Source organism: Symphalangus syndactylus, chromosome 21 (assembly GCF_028878055.3).
Source record: "Symphalangus syndactylus isolate Jambi chromosome 21, NHGRI_mSymSyn1-v2.1_pri, whole genome shotgun sequence".
Classification (NCBI taxonomy): Eukaryota; Metazoa; Chordata; class Mammalia; order Primates; family Hylobatidae; genus Symphalangus; species Symphalangus syndactylus.
This window is the reverse complement of record NC_072443.2, coordinates 69,817,528-69,832,115: the sequence shown is the minus strand read 5'-3', so window position 1 is coordinate 69,832,115 and position 14,588 is coordinate 69,817,528. Positions and strand designations below refer to the sequence as shown.

The 14,588-nt window shown below is 41.3% G+C and overlaps 1 long non-coding RNA gene across 1 annotated transcript in view; it reads left to right on the top strand.

The window, feature by feature from the left end:
• The window catches only part of LOC129471555 (uncharacterized), a 69,994-nt gene that overhangs the window by 47,257 nt on the left and 8,149 nt on the right, over positions 1-14,588 (top strand). Inside the window, exon 3 of the long non-coding RNA XR_008653630.2 lies at positions 12,860-13,045. This is a non-coding gene — a long non-coding RNA (uncharacterized lncRNA). The remainder of the gene's footprint in view (positions 1-12,859; positions 13,046-14,588) is intronic.

The window sequence follows — 14,588 nt, the reverse complement described above, 5'->3', positions numbered from 1 at the left end:
TTTCTTTCTCTTTCTTTCTTTCTTTCTTTCTTCTTTCTTTCTTTTTCTTTCTTTCTCTTTCTTTCTCTTTCTTTCTTTCTTTCTTTCTTTTTCTTTCCTTCTTTCTTTCTCTCTTTCTTTCTTTCTTTCTCTCTCTCTCTCTCTCTCTCTTCCTCCCTCTTTCCTTTCCTTTCCTTTCCTTTCCTTTCCTTTCCTTTCCTTTCCTTCCCTCCCCCCCCTCCCTCCCTCCCTTCCTTCCTTCCTTCCTTCCTTCCTTCCTTCCTTCCTTCCTTCCTTCCTTCCTTCCTTTGTTTCTTGATGGAATTTCTCATTTTCACCCAGGCTGGAGTGAAGTGGCATGATCTTGGCTCACTACAACCTCCACCCCCCTGGGTTCAAGCGATTCTCCTGCTTCAGCCTCCTGAGTAGCTGGGATTATAGGCGCTGGCCACCATGCCTGGCTAATTTTTGTATTTTTAGTAGAGACAGGGTTGTGTCATGTTGGCCAGGCTGGTCTTGAACTCCTGACCTCAGGTGATCCACCCACCTCAGCCTCCCAAAGTGCCAGGATTACAGGCATGAACCACCGTGAATGGCCTGTAATTTCTTTTCAATACTACACTGCCTGCTGTAGTCACTAAATGAATATGCATGGACAGATAGGTGGTTGGAAAAAATAGAGTTGAAAGTAAGGACATCCTATGTCAGTCTCTTGAACTTCGGTTTAGAGCTTTAGAGTTGCATTTTCCCCTCAAAAATGATTCCTTGATATTCCATCTTTACCATTCATTACTGCTTCATCGCTCATGAAATGGCATCTCCCCAGAGGCAGACTCTTGATATTTTTCTTGCCTGCTCCTGGAGAAATTAAATAATGCAAACTTGTTCTAGTGAAAAGCTTCTGAATATCTTATCAGACCGTGGAAATATTTTCTTCCTAACATACTTCCAATTTTATAATTTTCAGTCACGGAAGAGGTATCAGATCACTGGTCCTAATATTCTCTTTCTTGACTACTTTGTGGATAAGTTTAAAAATCTCTGATTAAAGCATGCATGCAGAAGCAAGAAGCATAGAACGAAAAGGAAAAAGAAGGAGGACAAAAGGGGAGAAACCTGATAAGGTAGCTGTGATTCACAGAGAAAAGCCAAAGACTTAGAACTGTAGGAGTTTCTTTGTTTTTTGAAAGTCGGGCTAGAGTTCAAACTGATGCACATCAGAGACTTTGTGGGAGGGAGGAGAGGAAACTTGCCTTAGTACAGTGGTGAGTTTCACTGCAGTGATCTCAAAAATCTCTGTTTCTGAGGGAAATTCAGTACACAGGATAATCTATGAATTAAGCGCAGAAAGTTCACATACCTTGAACAAGGTATGTGAGAGTAAACAGGAATTTTATATATAAGTAGTCTGACTCTAGAGTCTGTGTTTTCAATATAAGTTGATTGAATGGATCAATGTGCTAAGTGTTTTAAATACATTATTTTATTTATTATTGAGAGATGCCTTAGTCCATTTGGACTGCTCTAACAAATTATTATAAACTAGATGGCTTATAAACAAGAGAAACCTATTTCCAACCATTCTGGTGTCTGGGAAGTCCTAGATCAAGGCATCAGCAGATGTGGTGTCTGGTGGGGGCCCCCTTACTGTGTCCTCATCCTCATATAGGGCCCCCTCTTACTGTGTCCTCATCCTCATATAGTAGAAAGTGTCAGGCAGCTCTTTGGGGCCTCCTTTAAAGGGTGCTAATCCCGTTCCTGATCTAATTGCATCCCACAGGCCCACCTCCTAATACCATCACAGTAATGATTAAGTTTCATTTCTTTTCCCTAAAAAACAAAAAACAGATGTCCCTCCTTCTGAATAATGATTAGGTTTCAACATGTGAATTTGATGGGGGCGGGGACACAAACTTTCAGACCATAGCAAGGGGACAGTAGTGTTTTCAGATTTGTAGATGAGAAAACTAAGACTTAAAAAGATTAATTATCCAAGGACACAAGGCTAGTAAGAGACAGAACCAATATTTAAAATGTAAATCTGAAGTTACACCATTCAGATTTCATCACCAGGTATAGTTTATAAAAATAAAATAATAGCTACCATTTCTAGAGCTTGTGTTTAAGCTTTATCATGTGATCCTCCTTACTGTACAATTTGTTTTCCCATTTTAAAGTTGAATACATTGATATTTGGGAACATTGAGATGCCAAAGATCTCATAGGCAGCAAAGAGGAGAGACAAATATTTATTATGATATGTCTGACTTAAGCCCAAGCTCTTCATTTGTGCATTTTTTTTTTTTTTGCTGCTTTCATTTTATTTATTTATTTTGAGACAGGGTCTTATTCTGGCACCCAGGCTGGAGTGCCATGGTGCAATCTCAGCTCTCCGCAACCTCAACCTTCTGGGTTCAAGTGATCCTCCCACCTCAGCCTCCAGAGTAGCTGGGACTACAGGCTTGCACCACCATGCCCGGCTAATTTTTGTGTTTTTTGTAGAGACAGGGTCTTGCCATGTTGCCCCGGCTGGTCTCGAAATCCTGAGCTCAAGCCATTCACCCACCTCGGTCTCCCAAAGGGCTGGGATTACTTCTCTTATGTTCGTCTGTCTTCTCCACTAAGCTTGGGGCTTATACTGTAATTCCTAAGCATCAGTAACACAGCTGTGGAACTACGAAAAGTTAACAGAGGGTAGAACTCAGCTGCCCCTGCTCACAAGCATCTTTAGAAGCTAAACTAGAAGAGACTCTTAGAGGAACTTCAACAGATTTGGTTTCTTTCTTTCTTTCCTTTTTTTTCAGCTTTTTATTTGGATTTTTTTTTTTTTTTTTTGAGGCAGAGTCTCGCTCTGTCACCCAGGCTGGAGTGCGGTGGCACGATCTCGCTCATTGCAACCTCTGCCCCCCAGGTTCAAGCAATTCTCCTGCACAGCCTCCCAAGTAGCTGGGATTACAGTCGCGCACCACCACGCCCAGCTACTTTTTGTATTTTTAGTAGAGATGCGGTTTCACCATGTTGGCCAGGCTGGTCTTGAACTCCTGACCTCAGATGATCTGCCCACCTCGGCCTCCCAAAGTGCTGGGATTACAGGTGTAAGCCACTGTGCCTGGCCTTATTTGGATACTTTGATATATACAAGCTTAGCTGGGGATGTTTGCCAAGAGCCTTAGCTGGGAATAAGAGAAGTTAAAAGTCTTCTTGAAAGGGACACAGTGAAGCTTGAAAACCGAATTTTAAGAATTATAGCCGAGCGTGGTGGCTCACGTCTGTAATCTCAGCACTTTGGGAGGCTGAGGTGGGCGGATCACCTGAGGTTAGGAGTTTGAGACCAGCCTGACCAACATGGAGAAACCCTGTCTCTACTAAAAATACAAAAAATTAGCCAGGCGTGGTGGTGCATGACTGTAATCCCAGGTACTCGGGAGGCTGAGGCAGGAGAATCACTAGAACCCAGGAGGTGGAGGTTGTGGTGAGCTGGGATCGCACCATTGCACTCCAGCCTGGGCAACGAGAGTGAAACTCTGTCTCAAAAAAAAAAAAAAAAAAAAAAAATAATTATATACAGTGGGCACCTCAGGGAGACTGAAGTATGCCAACCTACATCAACTGAAATGATAACATCTGGACCTTCAAAATCTCAAGGGCCATCAGAATAGGCTGCTGATTAAGCCAAAAGCCAAACCATGTGTAGTAGGCCTGTTGCCATAAGGGAAACCCCCAACATGGCAGAGTCTTTGTAGTGTTTTAAAACAGGAAAGACTGGGAAGTGATGGAGGGTTTGAATGCTTTTAAGTTGAGTCTTGCAAGGTAGAGAATGGTTGGGATTGGGCATATTTTATGACATATTAGCTTTCACTGGAGGACTCAGAAAGAAGAAGGTTTTATATTGAGTCTTTTTTTAAAATTTACTTATTTATTTAAGAGGGAGGGTTTCGCTTTGTTGCCCAGGCTGGCCTCAAACTCTCAGGCTGAATCGATCCTCCTGCCTCAGCCTCCCAAGTAGCTGGGACTACAGGTGTAAGCCACAGCACATGGCTTTGAATAAGTCTTAATGAGCAAGTCATGCATCTTGATAAGTAAGCTGTTTTAATTTGTAGGCAGTCCTAGCTTCCAGGAATAAGTATTTCCTTCCAGAAACAGGCAGCTATTTATTTTTGCCTGTTCTCAATATTGTTTAACATACACATGAGAAAATATGCCTGGTCCCAGAATTATTTCACCAAGGGCAGGAAATTAGGTTGGTGTCAGTTCTCAGACAAAATGTACCAGCAATATTCAAAAGTAGGCCAAAGGACTCTTGCTTACAATGGCCCTGTAGGGAGAACTGAGATTTATACATACATAAGCAAGAGGCCTTCCTTCAATAATTAACTGATAATTAGGCAAGTCCCAATTTATCTTTTCTTTTCTCAAGGACTCTGATCAGAAATAACATCTCTCTAGATAGTCAGAAGAGGTTTTCCTTTTTCTCTGCCCAGTGTAAGCAGCTGTAAGCTTAAAGAGATTGGTCTGCATAAGAATTGGTCAAGGAACCTTTGAAACATGCAAAATATGGACCGCACCTGGGTAATGTTGTGGGTAGGACACAAGACTCCACTTTTTTTTTTTTTAAGATGGAGTTTTGCTCTTGTTGCCCAGGCTGGAGAGCAATGGTGTGATCTAAGCTCACTGCAACCTCCAACTCCCTAATTCAAGTGATTGTCCTTCCTCAGCCTCCAGAGTAGCTGGGATTACAGGCATGTGCCACCAAGCCTGGCTAATTTTGTATTTTTAGTAGAGACGAGGTTTCTCCATATTGGTCAGGCTGGTCTCGAACTCCCGATCTCAGGTGATCCGCCTGCCTTGGCCTCCCAGAGTGCTGGGATTACAGGTATGAGCCACTGCGCCTGGCCGACTCCACATTTTAAACACACATCTTCTCCTCCCTCTCCCTAACCATCACCATTATCAAATGATGCTCCTGTAGAGGTCCCCTGACTGAACTTTGAGAAGCTCTAGAAACTTTGAGTTGTCTTGGTTATTGTAGTATCTATAACTGCCAGTTGCAATTGGTGGGTGTTGTCTGCTTTCTCTGGAGTTTCCCATTGGTTCATTGATATCCTGGGCCTTTTAACATGGCTGTGTGATAAGGAATTAATTGGATTGACCTTAATTCTCTGGTAGATAATATAAGAGAACAGTGTCCTAGAATCTACTAGCTTTGCTTAAAAAGACAATTCATTGTGTTCATTAAGTTAATTCTCTTACTCATTGTTAGCTCCTGATGGTTCAATGGAAGATTATCATACTTAGGATTAACATTAAAGGGAATTTTTTTAATACGCATATTTGACAAATTCAGTCTTCTTTCTCTTTTATTTGTATCTTTATTTATTTATTTATATATTTATTTATTTATTTTTTAGACAGTGTAACCACCCAAGGGGTTTACCTTGCCCACTGCCTGGACAGAACTGATTCATCAGGACAGGAGCATTGCAATAGAGAAAGTAATTCATGCAGAGCCGGCTGTGTGGGAGCCCGGAGTTTTATTGTTACTCAAATCAGTCTCCGGAGCACTCGGGGGCAGAGTTTTTAAGGACAACTTGGTGGGTAGCGGGAAGCCAGTGAGCCAGGAGTGCTGATTGGTCAGGGGTGAAATCATAGAGTAGAAGCTGTCTTCTTGCGCTGAGTCAGTTCCTGGGTGGGGGCCACAAGATCAGATGAGCCAGTTTACCAATCTGGGTGGTATCAGCTGATCCATCAAGTACAGGGTCTGCAAAATATCTCAAGCACTGATCTTAGGAGCAGTTTAGGGAGGGTCAGAATCTTGCAGCCTCCAGCTGCATCACTCCTAAACCATAATTTCTAATCCTGTGGATAATGTTAGTCTAGTCCCCAGGCAAGAAGGAGATATGCTTTGGGAAAGGGCTGTTACTGTCTTTGTTTAAACTATAAACTACAAACTAAGTTTCTCCCAAAAGTTAGCTCAGCCTATGCCCAGGAGTGAATAGACAGCTTGGAGGTTAGAAGCAAGGTGGAGTCAGATCTCTTTCACTGTCTCAGTCATAATTTTGCAAAGGCAGTTTCAACAGTCTTGTTCTGTCACCCAGGCTGGAGTACAATGGTGTGGTCTAGGCTTACTGCAGCCTTGACTTCCAGGGCTTAGGTGATCCTCCCACTTCTGCCTCCCAAGTAGCTGGAACTACTGGCATGCACCATCACTCTCAGCTAATTTATGTATTTTTTCTAGAGATGGGGTTTTGCCATGTTGCCCAGGCTGGTCTCAAACTTTTGAGCTCAAGCCATCTGCCCTCCTTGGCCTCCCAAAATGTTGGGATTACAGGTGTGAGCCACCAGGCCTTGTCTCCTTTCTTTTTTTTATAACTATTTGTTTATGAGTTATTTTTAAAAGATGATGCTACAGAGAGATATACAGATGCATGTAAGAGACACCTAAAATTTGATCTTTTAGGGATCCTAACATTTGGGTTAAGACTTTAAGAATTTTTTCGCTGCAAACACAATATTTTTATATTTTTATGAAACTGGAATTATATAAGTATTAATATAATACTTTTTTCTTAAAAAGCTTACTATGCCATGTACACTGTTTATATTAATAAATTTAGTTGAATACTTAAGTAGTTTCCTTTTTTTTTTTTATTATGGTGAAAATGCTCCAGGAAACATTCTGAAACACTAGTTCCCATAATTGCTTGTGTTAAGTAACTAGGTAGAATTACTGGGTCACACTTAAGATTTAGACACGTAGTATCAGATTGTCCTCAGGGAAGGCTTACAGTTGTGTTTTCCACACCCTGCAATGTGCTTACTCAGAGAAGCCTTCCATGACCACAGCATTCCGAATCAAATTGTATCACCTCCACCCCAAGGCTCTTTATTCTATTAACTCGGTCTGTGTTTCTTTGCACTTATCACCACTTGACATACTCGAGTATTCTTCTTGATATACTTGACATTCTCGATATTTCACCTATCTCAGACAGGTGTTCTGTCACAGTAGACTATAAGCCCCAGGAGTGCTGGGACTTTATTTCTGTTCACTGTTGTATTTCCAACTCCAAGAACAGTGCCTAGCAGATATTAGGTGCCCAATAAATACTTGCTGGCTGAATCAATGACTCATTTCTTTTTTTTTTTTTTTTTTTTTGAGACGGAGTCTTGCTCTGTCACCCAGGCTGGAGTGCAGTGGCGTGATCTTGGCTCACTGCAACCTCTGTCTCCCGAGTTCAAGCGATTCTACTGCCTCAGCCTCCCGAGTAGCTGGGACTACCATTCCCAGCTAATTTGTGTATTTTTAGTAAAGATGGGTTTTCACCATGTTGGCCAGGCTGGTCTCGAACTTCTGATCTCTGATGATCTGCCCACCTCGGCCTTCCAGCCTTCCAGAGTGCTGGGATTACAGGCGTGAGCCACAGTGCCTGGCCTCAATGACCCATTTCTAACAGGAGATATTATCTTTCCTATTCTCTGTCATAGAGAGCCATATTCCAGTTGAATAGCAACATAAAATACAATCATATGAGGGCAGCATAGCCAATTAGTGTGTTCTGTTACACCTGCCTTCCATCCTTTCAGGCAGCTCTTCTTCAAATGTCCCAAATTTGCTTACTTTAAATATGAAAATATTACTGCTGTCAGGATGGCAAAGTTTTTATCCCGCCCCTGTAGAGGACATGACCTTGGATCTGGGATTGGCAAACGTTTTCTGTAAAAAGCCAGATCATAAATATTTTAGAGTTTTCTGGCCATACAGTATTTGTCACAACTACTCAGCTCTGCTGTTGTGAGAGCAGCCATTAATAATAGGCAAACAAATGTGTATGACTGTGTTCCAGTAAAACTTTACTTACAAAAACAGCTAGTGGACGAGTTTTAGCTTTAGTTTGCTGACCCTTGCTTTAGAATCAGAATCTTAATTAGTTTTCAATAGTTCAGTTTTATAAAGCATCGAGAGCATGTCTATCCAATGAAATGTAATGTGATCCACAGCTATGGACAAATATGTAATTTTAAATTTTCTGGCAGCCACATTACAAAAAGTATAAAGAAACAGATGAACTTTATATTAATACATTTTATTTAGCCAAGTAAATTTGAAATATTATTTCAACATGTAGTCAATACAAAACATCATTAACGCAATATCTTACAGCTATGTATGAAGTTTTTGAAATCTGGTGTGTATTTTGTACTTCTAGTATATCTCAATTCAGTTTAGCCACAATTTCAAGAGCTCTATGTAGCTCCTGGCTACTGTATTGGACAGTGCAGATCCATAGCAGGTGTTTTCAACCTTGGCACTTTAGAGACTTTGAACAAAAACGTATTTGGTTGTGGGGGCAGCACAATTCATGATAGGCTATTTAGCAGATGTCCTTGACACCTGTCTACTTGATGTGAGTAGTGCCTTCCCAGTTGTGAAGACCAAAAATATTTCAGACATTCTAAATGTCCCCCAAGGGAAACATTGTCCAGTCGGGAGCCATGTATCTAGAATAAGCATTCTAAAACTAGCTCAGTGAATCCCCTGGAACTGAATACAACCTTTAGTGCCTATGTGATTTGGGTCAGGGGTGAAGTGGGGAGGAAAGGGTCTATGGCTTTCTATAACTCCTCAAAGGTATCTATGATCCAAAACAGGCTAAGAATCACTGACTGAATAGAAAGAGATGTTAAATTATGCCACTATATGCATATCGCCAATTAGTTCAAACCCTAAATACGAGCATTTGCCTGTATTCTTTCAAAATGAAATAAATTACCATAATGACCTCCCCAAACTTTGGTCTTTCTGAACCGTACCATTGCTTTTCTGTCTTGATTCCTTAGTGTTGGAGTACTGATTTTGAATATTTCTCTTCAAGCATTACTTAGCAAGAAAATCCATGAAGGGGTAGATTCTGGTTAAAGTATTACAGCAATGGAGAGGGATTATGTGTAACATTTTAGCAATGGGAGAGTCATTATTATTGAACTCTCAAGTTGGCAAAATGGAAAGATAATGAGATTGGGAGTCAAGAAACTCACATCTTCTAGGCAGCTGTGTGAGCTAGGCTGAGTGAGAATGACCCCCATCCTTTCTCAGAGGGCAATGAGAAGTAATGGAGATAACTGGTATAGAGATTAGTAGCGTTATTTCCTAAAACAGTTGTTCTGATTCACACTCAAAAGTCTGCTTAACTGCCTATGTCAATCTGCAGACACAGACTGGAGTAGTTTAACTACGATGACAAGGATAATGAAGGTAAGCTATAATTAGCTTTTCCTATTTCCTCTAGATGCTATAAAATATTAGGAAGAGTTGATAAAATCATTAGAATATAAACTATCTCTAGTGGATGTAAGCATCTAAAAACAAAGGTCCTTAACCATTAGCTCCAGTCCCAGGTGACTATTTTCACTGTAATGATACACGCTCTCCCCAAATCTGTGATGCAGGGGTGAGGAGACTCACATTCTTTTTGTGCAGTTAAAATTTGTGCACTTTGAATCTGAATTAACTGTGGGTTCTGTGGTTGGATATTACTAAGAGACTTCTAACTATCTGTCCTAATTGAAATACTTTCCTCAATACCGACACATTTCTGTGCCCAAACTGGCTTCCTTGTTTAGTCGCATAGATATACCTACTTCTTACTCACTCTCCCAGAGCAGGTTGAGCCACCCTTTGGGCCACAGTTCACATTCAGGAAGGGCTTAGACTATTGATATACAATGTTAGACTTTTTGAAAGCGCCTTTGCAAAATTATGACAGTAAGAGAAATCTGACATAGTTGACTGCATCTTGCTTCTAAACTTTAATCTGTCCTTTAGTCATTCCTGGGCATATGCCAAGCTAACTTTGGGAGGAATTTAGTTTATAGTTTATCCTTAAAGCAAGAATGATAATAGCTCTTCCCCAAACTAAACTGCCTTTGTAAAACCAATGAAAATCCACAAGGTTAGAATTATGAGAGGGACCTGACTTCTGTTAAGATGTTGGTATAGTTAAGTGATAATGAGCTACCGTTTGGAAGTCATGAGATTTGTGACTTCCCTAATTTCTCCTGTAGGTTACATCATTATTGTAGAACCCATGATTTGCCTTTTGAGATTTCTTTTCAGACTTTTGCATTTCTGACAAGCAGCTGACTTCACCAAGACTGGCAACTCATGACTCAGCTGGTCCTGTGATCCCCACACAGGCTGACTCAGTGCACAGGGAACATTTTCCACATCCCTGTGATTTCATCCCAACCAATCAACATTCCCCATTCCCTAGCCCCCTGCCTACCACATTATGCTTGCAAAAACCCTAATTTCCAAGCCTTCCGGGAGACTGATTTGAGTGGTAACTATGTCCATGTGGCCAGCCTCGTGTCAATTAAACTCTTTACTGCAATGCTTGCAGTCTCAGTTAATCAATTTGTCCATGCAATGGGCAGGAAGATGAACCCAGTAGGTGATTACATTTTTTTTCTTTGAGATGGAGTCTTACTCTGTTGCCCAGGCTGGAGTCAATGGCATGATCTTGGCTCACTGCAACCTCTGCCTTCCCAGGTCAAGTGATCCTCCCACCTTAGCCTCCTGAGTAGCTGCGACCACAGATATGCGCCACCATGCCAGCTAATTTTTTGTATTTTTGGTAGAGATGGGGTTTTGCCGTGTTGCCCAGGCTGGTCTCAAACTCCTGAGATCAAGTGATCTGCCCACTGCACCTCCCAACGTGCTGGGACTGCAGGTGTGAGCCACCATGCCCAGCCGCAATCGCATTTTAATGGTATCATATTTTCTCTACCAATTCATACTTACTGTCAGAGAGATGTATTGACAGGATTGAAGGAGAATGATGTCATCATATACTTTCATATCTGTGACCTAGTTCTGGAGCACCCTTTTCTTAGTACACTTAGAGCTAGATTTTTAAAAATACTCTCTGTAATCATCTTACAAGTAAGACAATTATATTGCATTTGTGTCAAAATTATTAACAGGAAAACAGACTCCAATTTCAGAAACAAAATATACCACTAAATATAACTTGGCATTTCTTTATATTTTAATATATCAAGATCCTCAAGAATTTAGAGGGAGTCTGGTCCTCTCTTGATGGCTGACAGGTTTGTCTTCCCCTTCAGATCCAAAGGGAATTGAGGACATGGATGGATGCTAAAAGGAAGACCCTGGTGGGAGGCAGGGGAAAGCAATGTAGGAGATCAGAAAGGAAACAGAGAGGGCCCAGGGACATGGCACCCTGAGGAGGTCAAGATAAGACTTTATGATTGTTACTATTATTATTTGAGGCAGCGTGTCACTCTGTTGCCCAGGCTGGTGTGCAGTGGCGCGATCTCAGCTCATTGCAACCTCCACCTCCTGGGTACAGGCCATTCTCCTGCTTCAGCCTCCTGAATAGCTGGGCCACCATGTTACCCAGGCTGGTCGTGAACTCCTAGCCTCAAGTGATCCACCTGCCTTGGCCTCCCAAAGAAAAGGCTTTAAAATAAGAAAGAAAATAAACGACCCACAGTATGACAAGGACATCCAAAGCTAGACATTTGTCATGTGAAAAACATCAGTATCCTCAGGGCACATTCATATTAACAGGCAGGATAACTGGCATTTCCTCAATGCCCAGGACCTGCGCGTTTGGGGATATGTCATTCCTTCCAGCTGAACAGGAAATACCATAAAGGAGTTTCATACAATAGGGAAAGGGTGAGGATACAGCCTGAAGATTCTAAAATGCCTGCCCAATATCTTCCTGCCAAGTCATTTGAATCTCCTGTGGCTCTCCGTCTTTTTCCAGCCTTACTTTAAAGGCAAACAACCTTTTTCTCTAGCATTTTATGACCATACAATGTAAAACCAAGTACAATCTAAAGCCTTTGTGGTTTTATTCCCAACTATTGGGCTCTTAAAAAGTTTAGGCTCATATGTTCAAAAGGCTTGAGAATTGAAATAGAAGACACTTTGAATTTTACTGGATTGAACACTCCATCAAGTTTTGCCACTGGAGGGCACCAGTCAACAATATTACATGCCAACCGTTATTCCTGTCTAAAGTTTTTTCCTAGGAACTTGACCATGGAGTCTAAATAGAGTCCTGTTTCACAGATTAAATTGGAGCCACTTTATCCTTTCATAATTTAGGATTTCAAAGACCAATTTCTTAGAACAATTGGAAATCACAACATTTCATACTCATTTCTGGAATCAATATTTTTAGCTCAGTTCACATTAACCTAGTAGGTTCCCTCTCAAAAGAAATGACAGGGGAATATTTACCCATAATCATTCGGCAATTACCGTTTGTCATAAGAGGAGATCTGCATGGTCTGACCACAGGAAATGTTGAGTTTAGTAGCATTTAAGGAACGGCCAAATTCAATACAAATATTTAATTTCATTTAGCAAATGTTATTTTCAGCTTGTTTGGGAAATACTTTAATTTAGGACACTTTGAACAAGATATTTTAGTGGACATTTCCCTCCCACTGCTTAACTTTTTTTTTTTTCTTTTTGAGACGGAGTCTCGCTCTGTTGCCGAGGCTGGAATGCAGTGGCGCAATCTTGGCTCGCTGCAACCTCTACCTCCCAGGCTCACACGATTCTCCTGCCTCAGCCTCCAAAGTTGCTGGGAAGACAGGCGTGTGCCACCACGCCTGGCTAATTTTTTGTATTTTTAGCAGAGACGGGGTTTCACTGTGTTAGCCAGGGTGGTCTCTATCTCCTGACCTCGTGATCCGCCGGCCTCGGCCTCCCAAAGTGCTGGGATTACAGGTGTGAGCCACCACGCCTGGCCTCCCCTCGCAACTTTAACATCTAGCCATATCATTCTTGTGCATGAATATTCTTATGAGAATAATCAAATCATCCCCTCTGTCTCTACAGGATACCCCATGGTTCTCCTACCACCAGATGCTACTGAGGCCAAACTGACTGGACTGAGGAAAAATATCTGTGGGGAACACTGTCTTTCAGAATCCAACTTTGAACCAGAGAAATCCATTCTCTTGAGGCTGTCTGCTGTGGAGAAGTTGGCCTTACCAATCTGCCTTTGGAGTTCAAGCTATACAGGTTTGCATTTTGCATTTCTTCCTTATTTTACTCTCCACTCTCCACTCTCTTTTTCAGATGACTACCTGCTTGTCTGCATGTATTATAATTATTGTTGTTCTGCTTATTATTTCTGCTTACCAGTTTTCTTGGCTCTTGCTAGTTTTTACTACTCACCTCAGTCTGAACCCATATAAATCTTGGACAGACTAAAACTGCACAGCGGGATCATTTCATTCACATGATTTTGCCAATATGTGGGTATTAACAGGCAAAGGTGGCCAAGGACGGGAATTTGGGTATTAACTGGTAACAGTGTCCCTGTGTGTGCTATTTTCAAAGTTTTTGCTGATACTGTAGCATTGGCTCTTATATAACTCAATATCCTCCTACGTGAGAAATTTCTTTTGGTCTACATGTGGGAACTTTGTCTTTAAAAAATCTATTATCTCTCTGAAAACACATGGACGTATAGAGGGGAACAGCACACACGGGGTCCTATCAGAGGGTGGAAGGTGGGAGGAGGGAGAGCATCAGGAAAAATAACTAACGGGTACCAGGCTTAATGCCTGGGTGGGTGATAAAATAACCTGTACAACAAACTGCTGTGACACAAGCTTACCTAAATAATAAGCCTGCACATGTACCCTGGACTTAAAAGTTAAAAAAACTATCATCTCTCAGCTACCTCACAGAGATGTTTTGACATTATATGAATTATGTTAAATAATTAGTGCCAGGACAGTGCCAGGCGCAGACAGTCTCAATAAATATGAGTTTCTTCTCTACTTCTTATTTCTATTTCCTTTTTTTTCTTGGTGCCTAGAGATAGATTTTATATCAGAGCAACTGTATTGACCAGAATGACAATTCATTTGCTTTACTCCTCTTTTCTCAAGCTTGCTATTTTACCACATTGTTCTTCTCTTGAAAAAACATTTTTTTTAAAAGTCGTCTAAATGATTAGGGGCAGAAATAAGTATCTGAAGAAGGAATGTGGTAGCCCCTCCTGGGATGTGGAATCCTGAACAACCCCCAATATGAGAGATCCTTCATGAGAGATTGGGTCAACATGGTATTCTTTCAGGTGAAATCTGTGCCCATATAAATGAATCGTAGCACAGACCTGAGTTCGGATCCTTGCCTTGGCATTTACAACTTGGGTAAACTTGAGTAGAGGGAGAATGAAGAATTTTGGAACTCCTTTCTCTCAGCTGTAAAATGGAGACTAATAACGCTTACCCAATGATATTGCTATGAAGACTCAATAAAATAATAAAAATTTGCTTGCTATCATTGTTTTTGTTGTTGTTGTTGTTACTCAACTAGATGGTTACCAAAGGATTGTCTGATTCTGGAGATTTTATAAATGGGATGGCCTAAAATGATAGGTCTGCCCATGATAACCCTCAAACATCCCCTCTGCTTCACCCAGCTGCTCATCTTCCTGGACATGCACACATCTTATGCCCCTCTGCACTGGTACTGCAGCTCATAGGATTCCTCTTCGTTGGAATCTACAGAGATGATTGACCTCATCTCTCTATGTCTTTCCCATTGTCTT